This window comes from Mastigoproctus giganteus, chromosome 2, assembly GCF_048544385.1.
Source record: "Mastigoproctus giganteus isolate SK-2022 chromosome 2, ASM4854438v1, whole genome shotgun sequence".
In the NCBI taxonomy this organism is placed as follows: domain Eukaryota; kingdom Metazoa; phylum Arthropoda; class Arachnida; order Uropygi; family Thelyphonidae; genus Mastigoproctus; species Mastigoproctus giganteus.
In genome coordinates, this window is record NC_143576.1 from 264,445,666 (window position 1) to 264,458,142 (window position 12,477).

General features: G+C 42.0%; 1 pseudogene; it reads right to left on the bottom strand.

Annotated features, from left to right (window-relative positions):
• Positions 1-1,842: 1,842 nt before the first annotated feature.
• On the bottom strand, positions 1,843-3,087 carry LOC150090451 (5-hydroxytryptamine receptor pseudogene; annotated as a pseudogene).
• Positions 3,088-12,477: the final 9,390 nt, after the last annotated feature.

The following is a 12,477-nucleotide window of genomic DNA, read 5'->3' on the forward strand; positions in this document are numbered from 1 at the left end:
TTTTTATGGGTCTTTATCACAACGGTGAGTTATTTGATTTCAGGCGATGGTAAAATAGTTTTTATCCCCAAAACGCGGGTTTTTCGTCCAGCAAACAGAAAATCGACCACAGAACAAGCAATTACAGACAATATACACGCAGCAACATGGCCTTAGTCGCCGATGCTCCTAAAAAATTCAATATCAACAACAACTGTTGTTAGTCTCATTAACGTTTTGGAAAGGGTTGAATTCAATTTTCTCAGATTGATCTGCCGTATGTCTCACTTAAGCTATTTTACGCAATCCACAATGGCTGGGGCGCCCATTTTCATTTGCTTCCTGACAACGATACGCGCAATACTGGACTTCAGGTTTTGAATAAACATGTTGGCGGCTTCGGCTTTAAAAAAAAAAAAATTGTTTGTCCTCCAAGACTTCTTAGACCTCGTCAATAGATAATTCTTGAACAATTCGTTTACAATCTCAGGTCTTTAACGGAGTTTAAAAATAATTCCATCAGGCGAATTTGGATATCTCGTCAAACAGTAATATAAAAAGAAACTTACTCCCATTTCAGGAAATCCCTATTTAATCAAACTAATTCAATGCAATTCTCTTCTGTTTCGTACGTGCACACTTCTTTTTGCGTTGTGTATATTTTTGTATAACATTTCTTTTTGGTAAGCGTGTTCTCTTTCTAGTAATAATAATTTCACCATTAATTTCGAGTGGCCCTAATGAGACAGTTTTATATAGCTGGATGAAATTGTGGCTTTCGACAGAACTCGGGCGGCGCAGCCGGGGACGTGTCCGTCCCGTACTTCACGAGGGAGTGGTCGAAGCGGATTAAAAGTGTGGGAGTAAGTAATGCAAACAGCCTGAAATAACTGTACTGAAATTCTTATTTTTTTTTTTTTCGCCTCAGTAAGGCTAAAAGTCGTAATGAGGATAATACGTATTTGTGGAAGATTTGTGGAACTAAGTCATAATTAGGAGTTTTGCATTCCCAAATTACCTTAGGAATTTTTTTCTGCTCTCCACTTAGTTTTTTCTACAAGGATTCTTTTTCTTCCAGTCACATAGCTTCCTGAGGAACTGTTGTAGCCACCAACAAATTCCTCTAACTGCATCGATCCTGTGCTCTACGAGCGGCATCGCAAAGTGTCCTGTCCGGAAGTTCACTGACCCCATACTTCCATCTAGTTGCAGGTCTTCCCCTTGATTTTTCCTTCCATTATATTCTTCAACAGAAAGATATCCACACCAAACCATTCCCTTCAAGGATATTTGCACCAACCAAAGGAATTTCTTCAACTATTAGGGCACCAAGTAACCAACCATAAAAAGTATATTAAGGTGGTGGGAAATAATTACGGGGCAAATATCTTTTATTTCTGGATTTCCCAAAAAATTCAAGAATTTTTTTAACCCTGAACAGCCATCAACTATCGAGTTTATTCCTAAACAAATTTCACTTACCAGATTTGAAAGGTGGTTTTAATTAATTCTCCTTTACTTTTTACATATACTGAATAAATGATGTGGGTGTTTGTGTGAAATAATGTGTCAGCTTGTTTGTGGGTGAAAGAACAGACAATATTTGGTCTTCACGTGTTAGTTATGATAGAGTAGTTTTCTATGGAGATTCTGGACCAGTCTTTACTTGTTTAGTTCAGAGTGATGTGGTCACGTGTTCAAATAGATACAAAAGACAAAGATTTTATTCAAAATTCGGTTATTCATTGGCAAAATAATTTCAAGGAGTCCACTCTGTTGCAGCGCTGTGGATTTCATGCGGCAGAGAAGATCCCCTATGATTCCAATTGGTTAAGACACATGAGAAGGAGTCTTATCTGGCTGTCACCTGACATAAATCCGCCTCGAATGACTTCCGCACAACATTCGTTTGAAAGCGTTTCTGAAGTCGGGGCTGAAGATGGTGTAGATGATGGGGTTGATCATCGAGTTAGCGTAGCCCAGCCACAGGAAGAATCCGAAGACATACACGTTCACCTCGCACGAACTACACACGGCCATGAGCAGGGCAACGATGAAGAAAGGAAGCCAGCACACCACGAACACGCCTGTGATCACTGCCAGAGTCTTCGCCGCTTTTCGTTCCCGCTTCACCTCAAGAGCCTCCTTACGGTGCTTTTTCCGTTTCTTGGGGACCTGCATCCCCTTCCTTTCTAATCCTATCCCATTGGTGCTGTTGGTGTCCGAGTTAGGCAAGGAATTAGTTACCTCGGAAATGATGCTGAGCTCCATGGTCGGTGGTGCTAGGGAAGAGGTGATCTTGTGCAGAGGCTTGCTCCCGGGTTTATGGCGGATTCGCTTCCTGGCTACCTGATAGATCCTCCAGTACAGCAACAGCGTGAGCACAAGTGGTACGTAGAAAGAGGAGCACGTGGCAAACACCTGGTATCCAGTATCTTGGCTGATAAGACACCTCCGCTCGACTTCAACCCTGTGGCGGAATTCGGGATCCTTCCAACCGAACACGGGGGCAAACGACACCAAGAAGGAAATTCCCCATATGATCAGGATCATGGAGCCGATTTGACGAAGGCCTCGCTGTCGAATGTAGTCCACGCACGTGACTGCCCAATAACGGTCCACAGCGATGGCCAGGAGATGCAGGATGGAGGCAGTGCAGCACAGAACGTCGCACGAAGTCCACACATCACACAGTTCCGGCCCCAGCATCCACTCCTGAGTCACTTCGTACACAGCACCAAGAGGCATCACTAGACAGGCCACCATTAGGTCAGCCACGGCCAACGACAACACGAGGCAGTTGCCTATTCCCTGGAGATTCCTCTCCATCAAGATGGCTGCGATGACGAACACGTTGCCCATAACTGTGGCAAGGATCAACACTGCCAGCACGGCTGACACGAATACCGTGACCAGGATGTCGCTGGCAGGAAGAAACAGAACCTTGTGCGGGAAGGCGGAGAGGTTGGCTCCGAATTCCTCCGAGGAATTCTGGAAAGTGAAGTTAGGGGGAACACTCGGGAGAAAAAGATCCTGAGGGAAGGTGAGGTTCCCCGAAGGGAAAATGGCGTTGTCCCTGCCGTATTGCGTGGAATGCGCAGATGCCATTCTCAGCTACTCAGAAGGGATCGGGAAAATATTTGAATGGCGAGGTTTCCATCTGGAGGGATGGAAAATCTATCTCAGAGAAGAATTCTGTTTTGAAGTCCATTCATCATAATTCTGAAAGAAAGAAATAGTAATTTTTATTAGAAAACATGGAAAATATAGTGACTGGTAATACAATAATACAAACGAACACCAATACATATTTCATTAAGATTCGCATGCATGTGTAAGTTATACAGGGTGTTTCAGTTAAACGTTTCAGAACTTCTAAGAGGGGTAGGGTACATCCTGACAACTCGAAATCATATAGCAATGTGGGGTCGGAAATGCTTTCCTGAAGCGGTGTTGTACACAGAAGCACCATAAAGAAAAGAGACCGTAAGTGAGAAATCGTTTTAATAATACATGAAAAGAAGCAAAAGGTACATGGATTAAAGTAAGTGTTCGAAGTTTCTTCAACCTCGTATTGCTTTCGCACAGTGGTACCTTGGAAAATGTGCTACAAATCCCCTTTTTCCTGCTGAAGTGTTGTTTTCCGATGAGGCATCCTTCACAAGGGAAGGAATTTTCAACACGCATAACGACCATATCTGGGCGGTCGAGAACCCGCATGCAATACGACGTCGTGCAGCACAGATTCGATTTTCGGTCAATGTATGGGCCGGTATTATGGGAGATCACCTCATCGGACCTTACCTGTTACCGTGTCGTCTAACCGGACCTATCTACTTGATCTTTCTGCAGCAAGTATTGCCACAACTTTTGAGAGATGAACAGATTTCTGCATCGACGCAACAGACAATGTGGTTCCAACACGATGGAGCCCCTGCCCATTATAGCGGAGATGTTCGTAACTACCTGGATGTCACATTTGGTCAACAGTGGATCGGACGTGGTGGTCCCGTGCGTTGGCCTGCTCGGTCACCCGACCTATCATGTCTTGATTTTTATTTCTGGGGTCATATGAAATCGCTAGTTTATGACACCCCTGTTGACAATGCTGAGGAGCTGGTTGCAAGAATCGCAGTAGCTGCCGAAGAAATTCGAAATTCGCCTGGAGTATTCCACAATGTTCGGATGTCCATGCGTTGGAGATCTGAGGTGTGCATTGTAGCCCGTGGAAGAAACTTCGAACACTTACTTTAATCCATGTACCTTTTGCTTCTTTTCATGTATTATTAAAACGATTTCTCACTTACGGTCTCTTTTCTTTCTTTGGTGCTTCTGTGTACAACACCGCTTCAGGAAAGCATTTCCGACCCCACATTGCTATGTGATTTCGAGTTGTCAGGATGTACCCTACCCCTCTTAGAAGTTCTGAAACATTTAACTGAAACACCCTGTATAATGAAAGTAGAATGAAAGAAAAGTTCAAGCAAGATCCAATTTTGTGTCGCTTTTAAAGAAAGGTTTTAGAAAAATAATACTTTTTCCACCGAAAATTTTAAATTTCACCCTCTCAGTCGATGTTCCCTAATCTATGGTAAGCTTGGGATTGTATATCAAATCTGCGTAAATTAATTATGTTGAGAATTGCATCACTCTCCTTAGCCACGATAGCCGGTTTAAATCTCCTTTGCACCATAGCCAGGTTTAAAAAATATATTTTTTCATTTTGGCATTACAGGGAAGATAGATTCAGGTCGGTAAGAAGTGCATTTATAGACTTCATCGCCTGAATCAAGTGCATACATTTTTGAAGAAAAGACCACACAATTTCCTCTCGACTTGAGAATTATAGTCTCCACATGACCAAGGTTGGACAGTGATCGTAGCTACCGTGCTACTGATGAGGGTCCTTTTATCTCTGTGCTCAATAGTTTCAGCACTTGAAAGGATCAACTATCGCATGAGAATAAGAGATTGTAATATTACGTTATAGAATAGTTGCATTCTATACCTTTACACGCTAAAGTTACAGAATCTGGAAATCATACGTTTCGGTGATGATTCTTCCATCGCTTCTTCAGTGATTGTAATTTTGCGTCATAAAAAACCTCGACACCAAACTATTTTTTCAGCTCCGATATTTAGATTAAAAATGTGAAATGTGTCGGTAAAATATTAGTTTCAGTTTTGTTTCTCTGATGATTACGTTATTTTGATAATCATTTCCGTCCTCGCATTAATCGAAATTAATTAAGTTATACTACTTGCGTTAACCTGTTGATGTTCCCTCGTATTGAACACTGTAATTAACCACAGTTCTGCGCGCTGTAGAATAACTATTCTCAGTCAGATCTCATCTGGGCGGTGTGAGTGCACCATACTTTGTGGACTCAAATATGGCCGAAGTGATCCATCCAGTGAGCAGACACGTGATCGTAGAAATGGGCGAGGAGATGGGATTCTTCATGTGTTTCGACGAACTGTTGACAGTACCAAGAGAAAGGCATTTCGGCGAGGACTAATCGAATGGAACCACGATTTAAGGTCTGTGGAAATGAGTTTGCAACACCCTGCTGGATCGTCACTCCAATGAGATGAACTCAGAAAAATCTACCACACAGGACTAGAAGTAAATTTAAGGCCTCGATTTCTACAAAACACGCTGTGTTTAATGGCCACTAGAGGGAGACACCTTACCAAGAAGCGTAACTCCATCTTCTGCTGACTCTAATTTTGAGTTATGGTTAACGAGAATTACTTGGTATACGATCAAGAGATAAAGAAGTCGAATAACTCCTTCTGCCATTCTTGCGCACCTTTGGGAACTGTTCGCGTTTTGTTGCACGAATACAAAAAAGGATATTTTAAGCGTGCAGTCAGTGCATTCTAGTTTAATCAGGCTTAATGTTTGAAAATAAAACATTCACTGAGAACCTTTATTATTAAAACATGTAGTCGGCAAGGGCAAAGCTTTTCAATTAGCCCTGGGATGGCTTAGCAATTTAATTAATGGATAGCAATTAGCGCTAATTGTACACATAAACTAGGAGCGGAGGGATGCACTAGCGATATGAGAATAAAAAAAAATAAAAAAAAAAACAAGGGATCGGTACAAAAGAACAAAAATCTATATTCATTCACTTTAATTAAAAAAAAAAAAAAAAAAACAAAGGAGGATTTGTTAATCTCCTTCACTCGTGTTCCAAATTGCCTTCGAGAGATACGCTGGAAGGATTATCAAAGCCGATCGCTATAATGTTGCCTACACTATTTGGAAAACCGGTGTTTGTTTTGAACGATGCCAACCTCGTATCTAAAAGGGTCCCCTCCCTTGATGAGCTCTCCGCCTCCACGGATCGTATGCAGTTGGACGTAATTAGTGGCGGCCCTCTGCAATGAACAACTGTGCCACGTTATGAATAACTAGGCGGAGCTAGTATCGACAAGCGGAATTGGATAATTGAGAGAAAGAGAGAGAGAAAGAGAAAGAGAGCGTGAAAATACCATCACGGTCGTTAGCCACGTGTTTAACGGAAGGAAGTTGGACTGCCGATAGTGGAAACGGATCAAAACCAGCCCAGCTGTCGGCAGCAAAATTTGCAGTCGGCCAATCAGGCATCGGCAAGGACACACACACACACACACACACGGGAGATATAAACTCCTTTCATTGGAATGTGAAGCAGAAAACGTCTGGTAGCATTTTAAGGACATCACCGTTGTTCTATTAAGCAGAATGTTGTATTTGAACTCAACTTGAAGTACACCAAAAATTTTAAATTTCGTTAAGATTAGCGTTATTTTGTTAACCCTATATTAAAGGCTGTTCTGTAATTTAATCCTCGCTTTCTTATTTTCATAATATTATCCTTATATGTTGCATGAAAGTAAAATGTCGCTCGTGACTGTTTTAATAGATTTCTAGAAGTGATATATCACGAAGAGCAGATCGTAATGTCTTCTGACTTAAATATAGCAGTTCAGTCGAATCATTTGGTATTTTATCTTAAGTAGAACGCTCAACCTGATACTCAGGAAGTTTGTTTATACGTAACTTAATTATTTTTCGGCTCTGTTCACAAACTGCTCTTCCGATGGTTGCTTATTGATCACTTTGCCTATTGATCACAATCAATTAATCGCATCAAAGGTATTGACTGGTGAATCATGATTTTATTCGTTGAAGTCGCTCCCAGGACTGTTTGGTAATGTCTAAACCTGTCCATCATGCGTCCAAACGAATGATGGACAGATGAGTCATGTTAAAGTCACTGAATGATCGGAAAAGTAAATACGAAATGCTCGCCAATACCAAGCCCAGATCCACATATCTTCCAATGCAATGATTTGGAAATTTGCCATTTACTAACATGTCTAAACAGCCAACGGTGGAGCGTCTTCTTGGAAGAAACAGGCGTTCCAAACGATAGTTATCTAACATGTCCATCAGTCAGGCCGAAAAAAAAAAGGTCCATAAACACAATTGTGCATCAGTCCACACCATATATTAACATTTGGAACATCGTGCACACCTTGAATTACACACGAGGATTTTTAGCATCCCAAATTCCGCACCAATCACGTGAAGCGTGGCTTCATCAGAAATCAAACCCGATTCAAGAAATTAGGATCGTCATTCACTTTTTTCGAGTAATAGTCCCATATCCCGCCCGCATAAGATGATCAGCTGGTTTAATTGAGTGTTTCATCTGAATTTTGTATGCATAAAGTTTCAGTGATTTATAAAACACTTTTTGGATGGCAGATATCGCTATTCTGAGTGCCAGACTACGACCAAAGATGCCCGGTGGTCTGTACACACAGTTATTGTCTGTTTCGTTCAACCACTTCCTCTGCTACACGTGGCAGATTGCGTGTGTAGAGGAAGGCAAGTTTCTCTAAATTGATTTTATCAACGAGAAACAGCTCGGTGGGCGGGCGAGAGGATCTCTTCCGTATTCGCAACGAAAAAAGTGCTTCTCAAAGTCACAGAAGACTTGTGTCCGCATACTGTAACAAAGCACCGAGATGTAAGACAAAGACTTACAAATATATTTCTCTTAGAAAGAATAGAGTGTGGAAGTAAAGCACTTAACGACTAAAGAAAAGATCATTAGGGAAATATTTCCATTAGTGGGAGTAGGTCTGGCGGTAGGGCACTTAAGGAATATGGTATAAAACAGTTTGGTCAGGTGCGGAAGTAGATTAAAATTAAAAGCTTCGGTTATGAACAACAGACAAAGCAACGGATTCCTTTGAGTACTTAAATATGGAAGTAGAGAGCTATGGGAGGAAAGGAAAGAAAGGTATATTTAACAGGCACTCAGGGAAGTAGTCAGCGCAATAGTCTAACCTTTCCTTTACACCCCTACTTCACGAAGAAATGCTTAAGGTATTTTGGGGAAGGGCATCAGTATGGAGCTTCAAAGGTAAGGTATGGTCAGCGAGTGATCTAGAGGTAAAAGACGAAAGAGTTCCGTTCAGTGGGAAAAACAGAATGCGAGTTACTGACGTATGAGAGGGAGAAAATAAATAAGGTTTTCGAGCCAAAAGGCCAGGGCTGCTGTTGTAGTTCTGGTTTCAGTTCGGCTTCCAGTTCTAGGAGAACCCCGCTATATAGTGAAGCGTTCGACCGTGCACCACGAGGCTGTTTTAGTAGTATTTGTGTGTCATGTTAGGAGAGAGAGAGAGAGAGAGAGAGAGAGTATCGAAAAGAGTAAAGTGAAATGGAACCTGCCTTGTCCAGTTACTTCTTAAGCAGTTACGTTATTAGGGAAAGTTTAAGCATATCTCTCGTCGGGCCTCTTCATGTGCTAGGAGTTGATCCGGAAGCTGAGAAACAGGCCAGTGAGATAATGCCCTGGCTTCTGCTACTGCTCTCGTAATTTCCTTCAGTATTCTCAGAGAACTGCTTCTCGAAATAAGGCAGTAGCCGAAGAGCTATATCGCAGACTTCAACTAAGAAGACAGACCCCACCGCACTCGGTGGAAGGATCCGTAGAAAGAAACCCCACCGTGAAAGAGAAGGAACGCAGGTCTTCTGAAAAGGGTGCATCGTCGATTATTTTAGAGTAAGGCTGAAGATGAAGGAATTATGAGATGTGTAAGGAAATGAGCATTGAGGTGGTTTCTTGGTTGAAGATGTAAAGAGAATTGATATTGCTGATTAAGAGAAATATTGGAAATGATTAAGATTGAATTAGTTTAGTGTTTGCAGCTGTACAGAGAGCTGATATTGAGGAAATTTTATGGAGGTGATAACATCTATTAACAGATTAAGTGAGGAAAAATGAATAGATTATATGTAAATGAATCCCAGTTATGTATATACTTGTAAATAGTTGCGTGTAATAAATGGCTTTTCTTTATAATTTTGTGTCATTACTCATGAGAAACAGAGCTCTTATATTATAGGGGAAAATCCTTCAGCTTCTGGTAGCTTGTGGACCCTAGTGCTTGAGGGGAGCTGTTGTTCTAAAATAATAATCGCCACTGACGGCAATACTAAGGTACAAGGTCCTCGTGGGTAGCATAGAATAGCCGTCCTCCCCACATCGGCTGGAAAGGACCCGAGTTCGAATCCCGTCGATGAGATGAGGAATTTTTATGGGTATTTTTCACAACGTGGCTGAGTTAGTCGGTCTCAGGAGAGGAGCAGGGTGGTTTTTACTCCCGGAAACTCGGGTTTTCGTCCAGCAAAGAGAGAATCTATCTGAGAACATAAGCAATTTACAGACAGTACCCACAGAGCAATATGGCTCCTAAAACCCTATTACTACTACTAAGGGACAGGGGAAATAAAATATAAAAAATAAGTAAAGAGAATCCCCGTCCCCACAGAGCCTTCTTTTCTACGACCGACAACTCACTGACGTTCCATCACTGCGATATTAGTGCCACGCCGGCATAAACGAGAAAGACAACTTTGAGTTTTCTGACATTTTGTGAGGACATTCAGTTAATTATTAAATAATCTACGGCGGATACAAGAAAGAGCGTTCTTTGATAATAACCACGAACATAAAGAAAGACCAGTATCAGCCACTTATTCCGGGAATTTGTTATGCAGGAAACCAGTACTATTGGTGGTTGTTGGCATAAGGTGTAGGATGCCTTTTTGTATTCTGAAGGATGTTTACAGGCCGTGAACAAACATCCTTGTTTGTTGTTTGTTCGAGTTGAATCATTCATGTACTCCTCCTCCTCCCGGAGGTGGTATTCTTAAAGTACACATGGGATCTTTATTGATTGACACACGCAGTTAAGTTACATCTGCAGCGAGAATCACGCAAAGCCCGTCACGGCTTAAGCCAATGGTGAGAAATCTTGCTGTATGTCGTTGTTTGAAGGGGCACGGGCTTCACCTTAATGCGAGAGTTCTCCCCACGCAGATGTTCCCCAGTTCCAGAGCCGCGGTATTGACCTGTGTCAATTTGCCGCGATAAAAACTACTAGACGCTAAATCCTCGGGCGCGACCAGTGAAAATATATAAAAGCCCCAACTCTGTTCATCTGAGAGATCTTTGAAAACCGCTTACTGTTCTCATTTGCTTCATACCCCGTTTTAGTAGGTTCCTTAACGTTTCGTAGGAGGGGACTGCCATAAAAACCAAGATACAACTACAGTACGGGTTGGGGAATTCGTTTCCGAGAAGTTTTTGTACACTTACGAATTTTTTCCACCATTTTTATGTAATGGCGGTTATACGAAGTTTTATTAATAATTGCGTATAATAGTTTCTCATTTGATTCGAATTATAAACAACATTATCCAATTAGAAAAGAACATTATCCAGAGAAATGAAAAATTATGTTAAGACTTCGTTTCCCGATGTGGCATCACCGAGAAGTGCGCGATCCTCAATTAAAGATATTTCGAAATGGAATCTCAGATTCAAAATGGCGTCACTCGTGGAATTTTTTGGTTGCAAAAACAGAAGCTGTTACCTGTTGCAAAAACGCTTTGTTATTTAAATTACTTTAACACTCAAGCAGGCATGAAGTGCTGCCTCTGAGGGTTCTTCTCGAAGTTAACCGAAGAAAGAATCGAAAATGTCTCCGATTTCAATATTTCTTTGGCGCGCTGATTTAATCCGAGGCGACGCACAATAAACCCCACCGAAATGCAACGTGTCAATGACTCCGACTTGAATGTACAGCGGCTGCTGACGTGAGGGAAATATTGTGCGACCCCCTCCCCCCGGCAAACACGCTCAACAACTAAGTACATCAGAATTTTAGATCGCAACACGTTGTCGCGCTATGGACCGGTGATTTCCGATAACGGCGCGACGCATGCGGGGTTTGCTCGTGTGGCACGAGGCCTCCCGTGCAGCCAGAGGCTGCCACTATCAAATTACTGCCGCCGTGGTAAGGAAACAAGACTGCAATTTGTGTCCGAGAAAGGCTTGCACCCCGCCGATGCCGACCTTGTATTTCAAACACGTGTTTGGGGGGGGGGGCGAAGAAGCAGGAATTGATTCTTGTCTACGTTTTCTTGTCACAAGGGCCGTTTCGCGCTGTTGCTGAGCATTTTTCCACCACCTGAATCTCACGTCCAATCCAAACCGCGCGTGCTTCTCAGCATATGAAAGGAATACGTGTACTTGGAGATCGGCGACAAAGGCGATGAGGTTAACGGTTTAATCGACCACCAAGAACGAGCAACGGACAGTTGCAGAAAATAATGTGATTCTTATGTACTAGAAAAAAGCGCTAAGGAGTGGGAAAGGGAATTCTTCTAATATGCAAATACAAAAAAGAAGAAAGCAAATCAAGGAGGTCCTTTAATTGGTTGCAGTGGAACCAATTAGAGATCATAGAAATACAGATGAGTTAAACAGTACTTGTGTCTTCGCTATTTACCTTTGAACAGAAGCTGAAACCCTGGGGAATGTTGACGTATGAGACTACTATGAAATAAGTGATACAATAATCTCAGAGAAGCGGTTCTCAGAAAAGATACTGAGATTAAAGGAAGGCAAGGCTCCAAGTGCAGATGGCATATATTCAGTAGTAATTAAAGAGGCTGCTCACGAGTGCGTCAAACCTTGGGAATGTTAAAGAGCGTCAGTGAGCTAGAGAAGTTCTCTCTAGGTCTCCCCCCCACCCAACAAAGGTAGTGCTGAAGAGAAAGGTAACTATAGGACAGTCATTTTGACCTCTGTGTAGAGGACCATGGAGTCTGTGATTGCCGATGTCATTCAGGACTATCTAGACAAAGACTGGCATCTTGAATAGATCCTAGCAGAGGTTCGTAAAAGAAAGTCATAATCAGGCAAATTACTCTGATGGAGTTGTTATATTATTATTAGCCTTGTGGTGCAACGAAGCCTGAGGCTTATGCTGCACCGGTAAAAAAAATTCTGAATTACTCTGAGAGAGAGAGAGAGAGAGAGAGAGAGAGAGAGAAAGAAAGAAAGAAAGAAAGAGGTAGAAGGGAATCACCAAGAAAGAGAAGAATGATGATATCCAGCTCAGGTAACAGTTTTGGCATTATAT